The sequence below is a fragment of the Lissotriton vulgaris genome, chromosome 2_1 (assembly GCF_964263255.1).
Source record: "Lissotriton vulgaris chromosome 2_1, aLisVul1.2, whole genome shotgun sequence".
Classification (NCBI taxonomy): Eukaryota; Metazoa; Chordata; class Amphibia; order Caudata; family Salamandridae; genus Lissotriton; species Lissotriton vulgaris.
In genome coordinates this window covers 1,849,930,868-1,849,949,038 of record NC_141687.1, presented here as the reverse complement: position 1 = coordinate 1,849,949,038, position 18,171 = coordinate 1,849,930,868, and positions in this window count along the sequence as shown.

The following is an 18,171-nucleotide window of genomic DNA, read 5'->3' as shown; positions in this document are numbered from 1 at the left end:
TGTCTTGTGATCATTGGTTTGCTGTATATATTTTTGTCACAAATAGCGTTTGGTATTATTTATGTGTTGTATATATTGTCTCACAAAAGAAATGGTTCTAAATCACGCATACAAATGTGTTACAATTGTGTGATTTTCGAATGTCGTGGTTCCTTTCAAAAGACATACTCAATTGCTTTATGAATGTCTTTTTGAGTTATCAAAACTAAGCAGAATAAATGTTCAAAACGTCTGAATTAGTGGCCTCAGGTTTATCGCAAATATTTAAAATATACCTCCGTTGACACCTTTCTGTGATTTCAATATTTGGGTGGTCCAGTCTGAGGAGTACAGAACCCAAGCCTTCCTTGTTTTCACTGGGCTCCCAAGATGGCAGACGCCACAACGTTGCTTCTGGCAACACCTGTTCCCTGCTGTTGACAGGTGAGGCCGCCGAACCACAGGCTCTTGGTGCATGCTGCTGCTCCTCTTGAACGGTGACCACTCGCCAAATTCTACTCGCCTGAATCTAGAGGGTGACCCGATATATAATTTCTCACGCCTCTGGACCCTAAAATGACCACCGCCCACAAGCCTTAAAAATCTCAAAATAAAAGCCTAATCTGAATTTGGTCAGCACGCCGAATGGAGGTGAAGGGCCCTAACACCTGAGAGCCTCCCACTTCCCCTAGTGAACAAGAGCCGAAACACAGGTCCTACGTACACCATGAACACCAGACAGCACTAGACAGTCCCCCATCCGTCACAGTACTCCACAACATCCCTCTGGCGAGTCTATGCAGCTTACTCCATTGCTCTGCCTTTCAACAAGCCCCAAAGCCAGACTGTGTTCCTCCTCCCAGGACGAGGATCAGCTCTCTATGCTGCATCCGCATTAGTCCTGCATACATCAAAAAGTAGTACATACTGACGTTTAAACCACCTCAGCCTGCTTCAGGGAAAACCATGACTGAAAAAGAGAGCAAACCAGGGAATAAATGTACTAAAGCACAACCTCCACTACATGACTCTCCAATTAAGAATAAGAGCGAAGGGAGCAACACAATGAACATGATAGTCAAAAAAACTGGAGACGGTCCACGATCTGGTGAAATCAACCAAACTCAACATGGATTTCATGCAACAAGATCTGTCTTCCATCAAATCCGAACTCGGCTCCATGAACAAGAGAATATTACAGGCGGACAGCCATATCAGTACACTGTAGGACAAATCCAATGTTTCAATGAGACATTCAAAACCTACAAATCGCTACAAATGCGCTGAAGAAAGATATGGCCGAATTGGAGGATCGTAACCGCAGGGGAAACCTGCGCATCTTTGGACTGCCAGAAGGTTCAGAGGACGCATCTACCTCGTGCTTGGACTTCCTAGACAAAAGGCTTACACAAATGACAGGCCTCTCTTCCAAAAAAGACTTCGAACTCTAAAGACGACACCAGGTTCCTTCAGGCCAGCTGGCAGAAATGTCACCAGACAGATTGTATGTCGTCCTTTGAGATTCCAACATGAAGAGAGGATTCTAAACTACATGCCCAAAAGAAATCACATCATCTGGCAAGACAATAAAATCTATGTATCCCAGGACTAATCCAGACCTACACTGGAAACAAGGAAGGGCTTCCTAGCTCTCAGATCCAGACTTTAAAACTTCAGTTTTCCTTCATTGGTCCGGCGAAATTTAAAGACGCTGAAAATGAGAAAAATCACATCTTTACCAACCCAAAGGATCTTTGTCTGCTCCTAGACGACAAAAGATCTACCATGATGAACACAGGACCTGCTCCTGCTCCCTTTGCCAAACCAGGATTCATCCCACACCTGAGCGCTACGATACATATCCTTTCTTACCTTCTCGTTAGGCATAAAAATGGTTCCTAATTTAATGTATCTCTTACAGGCTATGGATTCTGTATTACTGTACTACTGTATTTCTGTTTCAATGTATTTCTATAACTCACAATAATCTGGCACAAACAACTTAGTCTATCCCCAACAAAGGTACAATCACAACTGATGCCTGAGTCCCAGAGCCACATATCTCAACATATCATAAACTCCCACAGCATAGTAGGCTTGCTCCCCTAAACTGCTCGTAGACTCCCAAAGCCTGGTGTAATGATTGCTGCGTAACAGAAATAATACAGGAGATACAATGTGAGTTTTAGGGCCTATTACCCTCCTTTATAACATACTTTTGTAGCCCACTAGGCTTTTTCTTCTCTTCTGTTCGCAGGATCTCATGTTCTAGTTATTTGATCGCTGCTTGTTGTTGCCAGCGACGGCGGTTATCACCCACCGTCATCTCCCTCTCTTACAATGTTTGGGGTGGGTGGGTGGGTGGGTTGGTTGGTGGGTTGGTGGGGTGGGATGTGATGGGGGGGATGTTTAGGGTTTCCTTCCTCCATTTTTTTCTCCTTCAGCTGTATGTATACTGGTAACACACGTGCACACTAGCACTCCGTTGATGCTACATCTGGGTATATGTCATTTTTTTTTGCAGCCTCTGGAATGTATCAAATACTTCACTTTGTTTCCACCACATCCATTGGCTCTACGCTACATTGTACCGGATTAAACTCATATCTCGCACCACTTTTCCTCTGCCTACTCTCAAACTCAAGCCGTAGATTATTCTTGTATCCACATTGCCATGTCCGGCCCCCTCCACTATGAATAACTCCCCACTGGGTAGAAACCTAAAAATGGTATCTCTAAACAATAAAGGTCTTAATCACCTGCTCAAAAAGGAAAAAAATCTAAAACTACCTTTAAGTTGAAACAGGACATAATTCTGTTACAAGAAACAACAAGCATTGGCATAGCCAATAGGTCTCGCCTTTGGGACCATATAACTATTTAGTTATGCAGCAGGTCCCAATGGCGAGACCTATTGGCTATACCAGTGCTTGTTTAGACGTTTGATAATTATATATGGTACACAGGTCTTGATACATGTTAACCTGGTACTTGTTTATGCCCCAAATGTATTTTAAGGCGTAACAGAAGTGCTCATATTCATACTTTTCAAAGACTTTTCAGCATAATTTTTCTCTGCTAAACTATATTTGCTAAATTGTCATGTATTTCTACCACTCGTGCTCAATAGACAAAGTGGAGCTTTTCCATACACTGCAGCATTTCAGGGAAGCTAGAAATCTGCACGCAATTTGTCCTTGTGCAGGTTCCGTGTCGGAAGAATTATAGGATACAACAAAGTTACTTCTGTATGCTTTGAGCATTGTTTACTGTCTGGTGCAGAAAAAGTGAGAATCTAATGCCTAAAACAGCACAAAAGACCATTCCAGTTGAGATAAGCGGCAAACTGCACAGTTACACGATTTTGAAACTGAGGCTTTGATTTAGGACCTCTTTGAATGCAGTCAGGCTTTATAAAACTCACCAAATATTAATTTCAAATAGTATGACATTTCATCTGTAAAGTGGTATCCCAGCTATATATAATACAGCCAAGCAGTTGACGAATATGTGAAGTACGTGTGATAAACAATGTTTAGTACGTATCTAGTCTTCACCCTCGTTACATTTATTATTGCCGAGCTGAAATTATTATTTGGATGTTAATAGTTAAACATGATTTATATGAAAATAACACATACCAAATTCTATTATGTAGTAAAAGGATCACACCTGCTGATGTACCAAATTAATTGACAGATGTGCATGACTCCTAAGGCCTCTTCACCCAGAACCAGCAAAACGAAATTGAAGGGGTGACAGACACCTTACAGTGTTCCTTTTCTCTGAAATGGTCAGTTTCTTTTTTAGACTTTAAAAAATCTACTAGAGGGGTAACACCACACCTCTGATCAATGTTCGTCTTGATGACCACGTATCATGCACCTCTTTAAAAGCAATACCATCCCACCTGCCCAAGAAGAACACAGACCAATCACTTAATTGCGCCAATGGTGATATTACTACTGAATACGAGCAAGCTCCGAGGTAGTCTATCGCTCCTAAAAACAAGCATTGGTGGCAAGAGCGACTCACGCTCATAGTTAAAAATAAAAAACAAGCCCGGGTGTTGTGCGCGTGCACTGAAAGAAAAAAAAAAGCATGCAAGTGGTGCAGCATTGGGAGGTGGTGGGGTGTGTGGGAGTGGGTGTGCAAGCCCGGGTGTTGTGTGCGCGCTGAAAGAAAAAGGAAAAACAAGCATTTACAATGCAACGGTTTCGCCCTTGCAAAAGTTAGAGCTATTGGCATTGTAAATGACAACATTTTTATTTATGTGTTGGTTTTGAAAACAGGTAAATAAATGGCATTGTCATTTACATTGCCAATAGCTTAATCTCTAGCAAATGTGAGACCTATTGTACCCTACTGGACGAGCTCAGCAGACAGCAATTACTCGCAGAAGAGTTCTATAACACAACAGTGACACTGCTAAATCCAGCGCTTCACAACAACTAACAAAAGTTATACCGGAAATGAAATCAGGCGGAGGCCAATATAAAAGCACTAATCACTGTGTCGCGTGATCGCCATCACACAAGAGAAAAGATCAGGTGTACACAACGCGAACGCAAACACAGGCAGGACTTTAAACACCATTTGAAACACAGTCCTCCTTGAGCACCTAACAAAGTCGGAACTGCTTGAAGGTAGAAGCCACCGCTCTCCTCTGTCCCACTCAAACATGGGTAACGACATTAATGGGACACTACAAAGCACACACACCAAATGAATCAAGCGATTTCACCCATAAACTATTGGATCGACATTTAGTTTACAAAAAAAACAGGCCACCCCGCAATATATTTCGACACCAGCATGAAGATATCAGCTTACATGGTGACTTGCATCCAGGAGCCCAGCTCGGCGTCTGTATTCAACATCTGAATCATTATGCGACTTTTCTTCCGAGAACTGCTCCAGAGTGAATTAGAAAGTCTAAGGACGGCTCGAAGAGCTGATCGAGGTGAGTTAGCAGCATTCAGTTGACCTCTCTCCAGCTCGGAGGATTCAGCACTTCCATGCAATCTTCAGCTATGCAACAGTCGTCTCTGAAGAATGCATCTGTGCCCTAAAATAAACTGGCCGCCGAAAACGTACCCACACGCACCACCTACCTCCCAGCCTTCCTTGTAAAGCAACATAGGATACGTTACGTACTTGTAAAACCCAAGCTTCTGTAGGAATAGAGGAACACTTGGGGAACTAGATAAAAAGTACTTACTAAGCCGCAGATCAAAGTTGGCGCATTGTTATTAGTGCACTCCACGTGACGCTCCTGGGAACAGATCCATCATTTATAATGTAAGTCAGTGCTCCACTGCGTTCTTGGTCATTTTATTCATCAAAAATGTACATCTGTATGGCTACAAATAATATGGTCACTATTCTATACACACACCTGCAGTCACTGCATTACTTTAAACGATTCAACTACAGACATGGATCAAACCCAGCCGCAACAGCACCTTGACTCTTCAAAAGAGTAAGTAGGTTGGGTAGGCTGGGAGTAAACTAGATGTGCACTTGATGGCCCAATGGAAAACATGTTCCACTTATAGTGACGCCATGCGCCTATTAAGCTTAGAAGCCGCTTTGTCTCCACTAGGCTTTACGCTTACCTACACCACCCTTCAACAGATTACTGTTATGCCTACACAGAAGTGTTAAGAGGGTCACGCAAATCAACACATTGGCACGGCCAATAGCTCTCACGCACAACTGTGCAAACGTCATAGAGCTACGCATGGGAGTGTCCAGCTGTGATAATGTGTCTGCTACGGAGTAGTCACTGTGCACACATTGGTATGGTGGGGTGGGGGGGGGGGGGGGGGCGAAGCGAGAGCAGGACGGAGGAGAGCTGCGGGCAGAGGGAAAAGGGAGCGAGAGCAGGGGGGGCGAGGAAAGAGCGGAAAGGAGGAGGGATGCGGGAAGGGGGACTTAGGGACGCTGGGAATGAAGCTCAAGTTTCTGGAGCCACGACTGACTATTATGTGACATCCCTCGGGTGAGATTGTGTGTGAAGTAGACACACGGCAATGCACCATTATTGAAGACACAAGTACACTGCCGGTCGCTTTAAAGCTATGTCGGCACCACACACGTCGGTGCACGGAAACAACAGGACACGTTATCAACAAAAACAGAAGACGGAAAGAATCCACGGACGGAATACACGGAGACGACAGGAAACAGAGGACGTACAAAGAAAATTATAACAAAATGCTGCTTACCTGCTCGGAAATAAAGAAATACATCCCGGCAACTTAAATCACGCAGCCCACTCCTGCAAAAGACACGATGGAAGTGACAAAAACATGCAGAGAAAAGAAAAAAAACACACCCGCCCACCGCTGCATGACGTTCGCAAAGGGGCGGAGCGAGAAAAAATCACCGGAACGCCCACAAATCTTCTCCGAGAATTACTTCCAATGGCTAGCCTCCATTTATGGAGCTAGCCAATGGAAGAGAGAGGCGGGTGAAAGCCCCTTACTAAAAAACATAAAATTTCGCCTGCGCGACACTGCTTGCACAGTGAACGCCAGGCGAAACCTAAAAAGGTGACAGCAGAGAGTTCTGAAAGTTTGTGCAAGTTAGATTAATCAGTGGGAAGAGAGGAGGATCAGCTGTCCCAGCTCCAATGTCAGCTAAAGCAATGTGTAAGACGATTTAAGGGAGCTGAAAGGACATGTTTTACAATGTGTTTTGAGGTTATAATGGTATGAAAAGGTAGGTAATGAACAAATTGCAACACTGGTACTTGGAAACCTGTATTCAGAATTGGAAAATAAAAAAGGCACACAAGAAAGCAAAGTCGTGTGGACCAAAGTAAAAAACAAGACATGCAAGCAATCTCACACCTCACATGTAACAACTTCATATATCGAAATTTCAATCCACAGAAGTGCTGTAAGGGAGAAGGAACCAACCAAATTTCAGAGTTGAACCATTCTTTTGACGAAAAGATGTTCTTACCCCAGTTCTAGAAATCATCCGGACTGTGCCCTGGTGATGTGGGCCGACAAGGATACATACAACTAACACTTTGTGCTGAACTGAGAAGCATCATGGAAAGGTAGTAAAGGACATTACGAAAAATGCCTCACTTTAAGGACAGTCAGCAACTGTATTTGTCCTAATACCCTTCATAGAATTTAGTGTCAGCAGCGCTGGGTACTGAAATAACTTTGTGTAGACTTTATCAACCTTACAAGAAGAAACTCAGCTAAAATCAGCAAGGGATCAACTTGTACCCTCTAGTGTACATACAGTAAGTGCAAACCCACTGAGCATTTCACTAGGACTGTAGCTTGAAACATGGAGATAGCACAAGGATCTCTGCAACAAACTCATGAACCCACCGAGTAATTTATACTATGATCCTATCACCTGCAGATTATATACAGTGATCTACAGTAGGCAATATATTAAAACAGGTCACTGGCAAATTACACAGATATACGTTGCAAGTATATCACCCACATAAAGTACTTTACCAGTATTATAACCTTAGACTTACTAGCCACAGATAGTTATCTTCTGCAGATGCCTAAAAGTCCTCTGCACACTTAAAGTGTGATGTATATGTGGCCAATAAACGATTCCGGAACCGCTATACTATTATTTTTCTTCGTCAAGTAGTCAAGAGCCAAAGTGTGTAAAAGATGTATGGATTTCTAAAGCAGATTTTAGATTTGGCTTGTCTGGCAAGTCTTGTATTTTACATAACATTCATAACAGCACTGAATTTATTTTTTTTTGTCCTCATTTGCCTTGCCCTCCCCTTAATTAGCCGCCAACCACCATGCGTGTCTTGCTCCGAGATACGAGGTGTTTACTGTTGCCCACTCGGTGACACGATTTCTGAGGATTGGCAGTAGATGGACCTTAAGAAGTACAGGGAATAAACAGGAGCAGGCCTGCACTTACTCCATCTTGGTATTAATAACCTGTAGGACCAACCATGGTACAAAGGAGGGGGGCCTGGTCCTTGGAGTAAAATGGCATAATCATAGGACCGGGGGGAAAAAAAAAAAAAAAAATCAACCCGGCAACTATTTCCACTGAACCAAAAGGTCCCAAAAAGCCACGTTACAAATACTGCAAGATCTAGTCATATCCATCTTAGATGTTTCATACATAGATGACAACCACCGTATTTTCTATCCAGACTTTACATATCTGTCTCCTAGCCAGCAAAAGTGCATAAAACAAGAGAGACCTTGCATGACCGGTTATACTATCATCCCATCCAAAGATAATAAGGGGTAGTGTGATGTACACAGATATGTTTATGATAGAATTTAGGGTTACTTTCACTTCATCCCAGAACTGGGCTATGTAAGGGCAGTCCTTGAACATATGGACATCCGAGGCCTCGATGTAGTTGCACTCATTGCATTTCTTGCCTGGGATAAATTTAGACAGTTTCAAAGGTGAGAGGTAGGCTCGATGTATCGTAAAAAAATGATTACGTCTCAGCCATGCTGGTTTAACAGTTTTGTATAAGAGGATACAAGATCTTTTCCAAATTTCTGTACTTTGGGCACCTAATTCTTCCCCCCATAATTCCTTCAGGAGAGTGAACTCTCCATCAGCCTCCTCTAGCAAATTCCAGTTCCACTGCGTCAGCTCTTTACCCCCCCGCCCCTTGTTGTTCCACCAACTGTTGTTCTATGGTTCTAATCTTCCCAAATGTTATCCCTGTCCTACTCAGAGCTTTGACCAAACTGTCTAATTGTAGAAACTTAAATCTAGAAAACCGAGGACCCAACTGTTCCCGTAGCTCCTCCCAAGACCTCAAGGACTTTCCTGCCAACAATTCTCCCCATCTTGTTATTCCTCCATCCCTCACCGGAATTACTAGTCTGTCTTTCAGACATAGCGGCAAGCCCGGGGAGTCCCAGATAGGTGCATAGTTTGAGAAATACGGCAGACCTAGTCTTTTCCTTATCTGTAGCCAGGCTTTTGCCTGGGACATAAGGATTTTTAACTTGACTTTTTAAAAGTATTTTTGGTCCCCAAATTTAAACAAATATCCGTCGGTTGGTAATGTAGCACCGACCAGCATGGCTTTAAACATTGCCCCAGCAGATGTATTAGATGGTGAATTTAAAAGCATTCTGCAATGGGACAACTGAAAGGCCCATGCATAGTATTGTAAATCCGGCAAGGCTAGCCCCCCCTTTTCCCTCCTCCTCCTCAACTTCTTCCATGCCACCCTCGCCGATTTATATTTCCAGGTGAAGGAATTTCTCTCTCTCTGGCACTTATCCAAAGTTTTACCATCAAAGACCAGGTGAATAGTGGTAAAAATGAATGTAAATTTAGGAAGGATAGACATCTTTATCAGACTCACTCTGCCTAATATGGTTAATGGAAGATTGGACCAAGATTTTAGCAGTTTTCTACACTCATTGTACACTCTCTCCAAGTTGACTTGAGCGATGCCTCCAACATCTTGAACCACCCGGATACCCAGAAATCTCATTGAGTTGGTCACATCCAGCTGTAAGTTGGGGATGTTCCATGCCATGATGTCAGTTTCTACTAGCATTTATCTCATACCCCGAGATGCGACCAAACTCTTCAGCCCTCTTAATAACCGCCGGGAATGATGTCTCCGGGTCGGATGTTAAAATAAGAATGTCGTCTGCATAGAGTGCGACCCGCCTCTCCCACTCCCCAAATCTGAATGATGGAATTTTTTACATCTCCCCTTAAAATTTCTGCAAACGGTTCGATGTACAAATTGAAGAGGAGGGGAGAGAGCGGGCAGCCCTGCCTCGTGCCCCTCAAAATTTTAAAGGAGTCTGTCAATGCACCATTAATTAGCAACCTTGCTGATGGAGCATTATACATAAGGGATACGGTCCGACAAAAATTCTCACCGAAGTTAAACTTCTTCAGGACTGCAGCCAGATAGGGCCAGTTGAAACTATCGAATGCTTTAGTCGCATCTAGGGTGAGTGTAGCCAATGGAAGTGCAAAGGTCGAAGCAATATCTATTGCACCCACCAAATCGTACGTCAGGTCAGATAGCTGGCACCCTTTGATAAATCCCCTCTGATGTACTATTTCCCCTATTACTGAACCCAGTCTAGCTGACATAATGGAAGCAAAGATCTTATAATCGCTGTTCAATAATGATATCGGGCGATAGGACCCACATGAAGTTGGGTCCTTTCCTGGTTTGGGGATCAGTACTATGGTCGCCTCGCCCCAAGATCTTGGGGGTCTTGCCCCTTCCGTAAGATTCCAATGAAGAGGGCAGTCAGAGTAGGGGCGATGACATCTCCCAAGGCGCGGTATAGTTCACCTGGTAGCCCGTCAGGACCTGCTGCCTTCCCATGTTAGAGTAGCCCAATAGCTTTCCTAACTTCAGCCTCAGATATTTCCATCTCCATACCTTCGCTCTGTATTGATGAGAGAGACGGTAGGGAGATATGGTCCAACAATGTATCCCTTACCATTGATCATCCGGGGTATCTTCCCTATATATCCCCTCAAAAAACTCCCTAAAAGCAGTGCCTATCTCCTGATTAGAAATCCCGGCTGCGCTCTTACCTTCAACCTTGATTTCTCTGATGTCATTTTGGGCTTGATCTGCCTTAACCTTCCATGCCAATATCTTGCCCGCTGCCTCTCCGAATTCAAAATGGGAGATCTTACTCGCCTTCCATTTCTTCGAGACTCTTTCTTGTAGTATGCTCTCTAATTGATTTTTCAGTTCGCCCAGATTTTTTGGGTCGTCAGGTGATCCAATTGATGCCCCAAGCCTCTGCTCAATCATCTCCATTTCCTGCTCAAGATTCTTGATCTTCCTTCGATACATACTATGCCGGTAGAAGGCTCTGTTTGTTATGCATCCTCTCAGAAATGCTTTCAGAGTCTCCCAAACCGAATCAAGTGCTGTAAAATCTAAATTTAGATCCAAAAACGAAGTTGTTTCGCTCACCAAAAACCTAACTTCCTCTTCTTCTAATAGGATAGTACGATCGAATGACCAAGATGGATGTTTAGTTTGAGCTACAAGTTTGAGAGCAAACGAAAGAGCTGAATGGTCCAATAGGTGAGAGGGAAGATAGTTTATCCCAGAAAGGGAATTTTTAAGACAATAACTAAATAGCGCGAAGTCGATTCTGGATTTATGATTGTATTTGAGGTTCCTGTAAGAAACCCCTAATTTATTACCCGCCTTTTCTCTCCATAGGTATGCCAGACCCATATGTGTCATTATTCCTTTAAGGGACTGTATGGATTTGGAAGGCATGTAGGCTCTAGAGTTGGTAGATATGTCTAATTTTGGGTTAAGTACAATGTTAAAATCCCCGGCCCAAATGATAGGAACTTGGGAGGTCATCAGATGGTTCCTTAATATCTCCAAGTAGGACGGATCATCAATATTAGGTCCATAGTATCAGACTAAGTTACACACCCAACCATCAATAGACATATTCACCTAAAGCCATCTTCCACTCTGATCTTCCTTATAATCTAGGATCTGAACCTTCGCTGCTTTTTTGCATATTAGGAGTATTCCTCTTATATTGGCATTATGAGTAATTATCAGCACTGATAAATTTGTCTATCCATCTCTGCCTTTTTAAAAGAATATTGGCCTTAGCTTTTAGAAGATGTGATTCCTGGATGACAATGATCTGTGCGGGTGAATCTCGTAAGTATTGTAGAATGCGCTCTCTTCTACCCCTCACGCACAGACCATTGACATTCCATGACAAGAATTGAACAGAGGTCATAGTCTGGTGTCTATCTTCATTCCCATTTCCTTCCACCTAAAAAGTATTATTTTTTCCCCCAAAGTTGGCAGTATACCCCACTCTGAGGATTTTTTGAGCTTTTTATTCTTCCCACCCGCCTCCCCACCCTTGAAGAACCCTCCCATACTTACTCCGACCAGATGTGAGGCCGGATTTGCGTCATATAGCGCCATTCCCTCCTGCACCGCTAAATGCCCCTTAAACCCCTCTGGAGCAAATACATGTGATTACATTTTTTAAATTTTTTATTTATTTATTTATTTCCATTTTCTCTTCATTTTTCACCCTTAAACTCTTTTCCCCCCTCTCATCTTTTCTATTTCTTTTGTGTGTTTCCTTTTTTTTTTTTTACTCTCTTTTCACCCACTCAACCTCTATACTTGACCCTAGCGTGCTCAAATCACATTACAGGTCACATTACCGGTCGGAACGTTAGATGGCATGTGAAGAGGGAAATGGTAACACAATCAATGATATATCTTATCTATAGGTGGAGAGTATGCGCAACAAGGCCCAACCCGCTCCAATTGTTCCAATGCTAAACTCGACCCTGAGAGTGATTACTAATGGATTCCAACAATTCATCGGCCTCCAAAGGGGATCTGACGTTGTGCATCTTATTATTGTACATAACCCGCAAAAAAGCGGGGAACCTCATCTGAACAGTTGCACCGGCAGACCTAAACTTGTCCATCCTCTGACCCAGTTCCCACTGCCTATCCAGAGTGAGTTTGGAGAGGTCAGAACATACTTCGAAAGAGAAATCAGGGCCTTTAACGATTTTAATTTTAATGAGAGATTTAAAATTTTCTCTTTCAAAGAATACGTAAGAAAATTAATCAAGATCTTTCTAGGCTTTGTTCTGCCAGGATTAAAGCGAAAGGGGTCGCAATGAATTTGTTGTACATCTGTCTAGCTCCTCAACAGATTCCTCGAGACTAAGGGAGTCCTTCAATATTTTAATTACGAAGGTCTTGAGGTCCCCCCCCTTCCTTCCCCTCTGGTATCTTCAAGAGTCGCAGGTTGTCTCGCCGTGAATAGTTTTCCATGGCATCTCCTTCCCTCAGTAAATTTTGGATCTTTAATTTGGCTACTTCCAGGCTTGCCTTCAACACCCCTACGGAGCCCTCAAGTACTTCTGTCCTTTCACTCAGCCCATCTACTTTCCTCTCCAACACCACACAAGAGGCCCGAATGTCGTTCTGGTTTGCCTTAGAAATCAGGAAATCATTCCTAATTTCTTCTCTCATTGATGCTATTGAGGCTGCGAGGGCTTCCTAAGTGCTCTCGGTATTAGTTATCTTCTCACTTTTGTCTCCATCAGCACTGAATACATACAGCACGAAGCAGTGCCCTCCACCCCCATGTCATTCACTATGAGTGAGGTCATTTTTTTCTGATCACATGTGCAAAATTGACTGAAAACCAGAACTGTTCAGTGTCAGGGGTGGTTTGCGCCACTCCTTCATTTTATATGTTTGGCAGATATCCTTAGCATACTGAACGTTTGCCGAAACAAAACTTCGACAACGCCAGACCTCTTGGACTTTCCAATGCTTATTGCAGCCTTGACTCAGTGAGCCATAAATGTATGCCATGCCAGGGACGGGCTCAAATAATTAGAAGAAAAAAAAACAAGAGATCACCAGGTCTGAAGTATCCAGAGTTGGGGCTTTTGAAAGAAACGCTGGCTTTAAGTGCTAGGTAGTTTATGGCCACGGCATTTGTTTGTTTCAACTTTACTCTACTTCATCATGGAAGTCTTTCTCCTGCTTCAGAGGGCATGGGATAAAGGTGGAAGTAATTTAAGGTTGGAAACAAAATGAAAAGTATAATGTTTAAATATCAAAGCTGAGAGCAGCACAACGATAATACAAGAATTACCAAGGATGAAATGGTCAACAACTGCATCCAATTCCTGCACAACGTACAAAAAAAACCCCCTGGCACAATACCCAGCCTGAGCTGCCAGATTTGTAGCCCGGTGTTAACATGTTGCTAATTTTACGGAAAACTCAAGTAGTTTTTTACTCAGATCACTTCTCCTAATTAATACGAATAAGAAAACACGCATGAACATTTTTATAAAAGTATAACTTACTTTTTGGAACCTAAGCAGCAATGGTAATTGCACGTTTTCAAAGCCCTACTCAGTGTTTATAGACGCTGGACTCTCTTGGTTGTCTCTCACATATACATGAAGGCATGGCAAGCAGAACAGTGTATAGCTAGCAGAGATGCCGCCTACCTGGCTGAGATTGTGCCGCAAGCTGCTGCTTTCAGTGACAGGGAGTAGTGAAGGAAGAGCTCATAGGAGGTCACTGTGCACTATCACCTACAGCAGCCATCTTTGAATTTCGAGATATCCCGACGTGAGCCGTCGCGGGCTACTTAAGCAATACCACATTCTTCAAAAGCATTACAAAAACGGTGTATTATTATTTTAAATTACATAACTAAGGAATAGTTCCAATTACATACTTTTTTTCCTTGCTTTGCAATGCCATTGAGATCGTTCGCCAGTCGGGAAAGCCAACAACATTGGTTGGAGGGGGGACACCACGAACAACATAGGAACAAGCATTTACAATGCAATGGTCTTGTGCTAAAGTTAGAGCTATTGGCATTGCTCATGACATTATTTTTGTTTTTAAAACATATAAATAAATGGCATTGTCATTTACAATGCCACTAGCTTAATCTCTCGCAAATGTGAGACCTATTGCATTTTCAACCACACACACACACAGCCACATGCACCCAAACACACACACAGAGCCACACATACACAGAGCCACAAAAACAGATCACAAGCAGGGAACAGAGGCACGAAAAGCAGATCATAAGCAGGGAACAGAGGCACAAAAACCGGATCAGAAACAGGGAACAGAGGCACAAAAACCGGATCACAAGCAGGGAACATAGGAGAGAAAGATGGAGAGAGAGAGAGAGACATAATAGGCTAGGGAGGAGAAGTGTTGAGAAATTACAACAGTAGTATGGTACAGGAGGAGAGGGAAGAGCGGATGCAGAGTAGAGGAGAGGGCGAAATGGAGGGGATGTGGAAAGATCGGAGAAAGAGGAAGAGAGATGCAGTTAGGGAAAGACGTGGAAAGAGGCAGGTGGTAGGAAAGTGGTACTGGGTGTGAAATATGGAAGGGGGAGAGATGGAGGTGGGGGAGTGACAAGAAACGATGACAGACAGGAGAAAAGGAGGACAAGGGGGTAGGGCAGAAGAGAGAGGGGAGAGAGAGAGAGCAGAAGAGAAGCGGGGGAATGAGACAACCCTGAGGGGAGAGTGGCAGAGGGACCTGGTGAAAAGGGTAAGCTACGAGCAGTGGATTCCGGGTTTTGCATCATAATTCGGGGCAACTGTGTGAGCCGAGTGCTGAAGCAAGACTTAGTTTACATTTATGGTGAGGGGCTGGAATGTCTGCCTCGTGGCAATCCTAAATGACCGTGGGGGCCGCTCTACCACCCAAAATGCCGCAAATCGTCGGAGTCTCTCTTGGGGGACTCGAAATGTAATTATGGTACCAAGAGCCTCTCAGGGCTCGTCAACTAATATGCCCTGAGCCTCTCGTGGGCTCTTAAGGAATGCTGGCGCCTTCGGTGGAGTCCCCCCTCTGGGGTCTCGAGAGAAACAACTGCCCCCTCTGAGCCTCGTGGGCTCTATACAAAGATGGACCCCCTTCGTTGGAGTCCCTCTCGGGGGACTCGAAACAAGCAAACTGCCCCCGGAGCCCTCGTGGCTCAACAGAAGATGGCCCCTTCGCCAGAGTCCCTCGCGGGGGGGGGGGGGGGGGGACTCGAAAGCAACACAACGGCCCCCGGACAAAGACCGTGCTACTGGGAGGGGGGCGGACACCGGCCATGTGTCCCGACGCCCCCCTCTTCTGACAGGGACAACCCCGAGCCCTCACCTTACCGGGCTCCGGGTTTCTGCGGCGGGCTCCCTCACTCTGGGGAGAGCCTTGCGGCGGAGCCAGCGTCGCTCCCTGCCTTCCCCTGGCCTCTGTCGACATCCTCTGATCTGGGGGAAGCCCTCGCGGCCCGACCAATGGCTGTGGGGCCTGGCGATGACGCGACGGGACTCCCGGGGCCAATCACAGCACGGCCACGCGCTGCAGCTTCCCGGCAACGCTTCCTCAGGCACCTCGGCTCTGGCGGGGTGGGCACCCGTCAGAGGTCCACAAAAAGGGGCAAAATTGGTGTTCCTTAACTCCGTGCTGTGAAGGCCACATTGGCTCTGGCTGCAGCACTCTCACTCGGCCCGGCCAAGCAGCTCCTGCTCGGAAATAAGTATTCACTGGAAGCCATAAAATGATTCTGCCCCACAACACGGACGGCTCGAACTTGGAGCAGGTGCGATGATCAGCGGTACTGCAAGGCAGCCGAGCCCCATTGAATTCCAGCGTCCCCCGTGGCGCTAACCATTGTCAGCCGGCCTCCACGTCCAATTCATTAAAATTAACTCCTGGCGAAGGCACGGACAACGGGAGGGAGGGCGGGGGATAAACAAGGCACAACAACAGCACAGTAACTCCTCGGCGAGAGGGAGTGTGTGGGGGGCAGGACTTAAAAAAAGAGACAAACTCACACGAATCGCGTAGTGACGGGGGAAAGAGTGATTGACAACCATCTCTTCCAATGGCTAGCCTCCATTTATGGAGCTAGCCAATGGAAGAGAGAGGCTGGACAAAGCCCCATACTGTAGATCAATATCAGTGCTACGGCCAGGCGAAACCTAAAAAGCATGCGAGTGGTGCAGTATAGAGGTGGGTGGATAGGAGTGCAAGCCCGGGTGTTGTGTGCGCACGCTGAAAGAAAAACAAAAAAAAAAAGCATTGTCCGACGTGCGGAGGCCATGGTGCTAATGACCCGTGAAAGATAGATGGCGGCTGCGCACGTGCACGCTCACGTGAATGCAAGGGCTAGGCCAGCCAGTAGCACTTTCAAAACTCACCTACTAAATGTCTTTCCGAGAAGCACGTGCGCTGACTTAGCAAGACCTAAAAATGACCCAGGGAGGACTCGAGAGCTTTGGAAAGAGCTGGATCGCTGACATCATTGGCAAGTCCAATGAAAGTAAGAAAGGTGGGGTTGTCACTTTAATTTCTAAGAATTCAGGTCTAGCCACCGAATCACACACGATTGATAATAATGGAAGGTGGGCCCTATTAAAATGTACAAAAAAAAACTCAGGGTACTTCCATGTTCTCAATGTATACGGTCCAAATACGGACAACCCTTAGTTCTGGGATTTATTAACCCTTCCCCCTCGTAAAATTCCTGGCGACAACCTCAGTACCCTGGGTGGCGACTTCAACCTTCCCATGGATGTAACCGTTGACAGGCAGTCCAGGTCCTCTCTCCAACCATCTAGGGCACACAAACTATGAGCTAGATTTGGTCTATACTACTCTTGGAGGCTTCAACACCCAGACACCAGAGATTACACCTTCTTCAATCCCCAGAAACCCTATTCCAGAATAGATTATCTAATGATATCAGAGCCCCATATCCACCTAATTGATCAAACAGACATACTGACGAGATTTGTTTCAGATCACTCTGCTATACCTCTCTCTCTCTCTCACTGGTACTAATGCACATACCCCCGAGTAATATCTGGAGATTCAACGACGAGTCAATCGGGGATGCTGCCTCAAAGGAGGTGATTGAAAAAGACATTCTAAACTACCTGGAAGACAACATAATCCCAGATACCTACCCCTCCAATCACTGGGGTGTGCTGAAGGGTATGGTAAGGGGTACCCTTATTAATATCCAATATTAATAATTAATAGGGATCATAATAAAGATCTTCCAAACCTAGAACAAAAACATTAAATCACTGGAGGCAGCCCAAATTTCTGACTTGAACCCCCAACCCCTCATAAACCTCACCAACAATAAGCATGAATACAACAGAATCCTGAGTGAAAGAACAGGAATATGGGTCAACAAATACAAAAGCTTAAAACTTTGTGACGCAAACAGAGCAGGGAAAACACTAGCCTCCTACCTAAAATACAATCAGAACCACAATCAAATTGATTCCCTCATTGACAAAGCTAAAATCATCCACACCATACCTCAGAAAATACTGGAAATACTCCTAGATTTTGATAAATTTTTATACACAGATTCTGGGATCTTGGCATTCTTTTGTGCTGATTATCTCAGAGACATTCCCCTCCCATCCATCTTGGATCAAGAAAAAGCTGAGCTAAGTTCCCCATTTACTCCTAAAGAAATCAATGGCAATTTGCTCTCTGAAACCCCATAAAGCCCCTGGTCCAGATGGATATACAGCTAGCTTTTTCAAAACTTTCGGTCATACAGTTAAGCCAACCCTTCTGACCCTTTTCCAACATTTTGCTGACTCCGGTACTACTAGTGCAGCCACTAT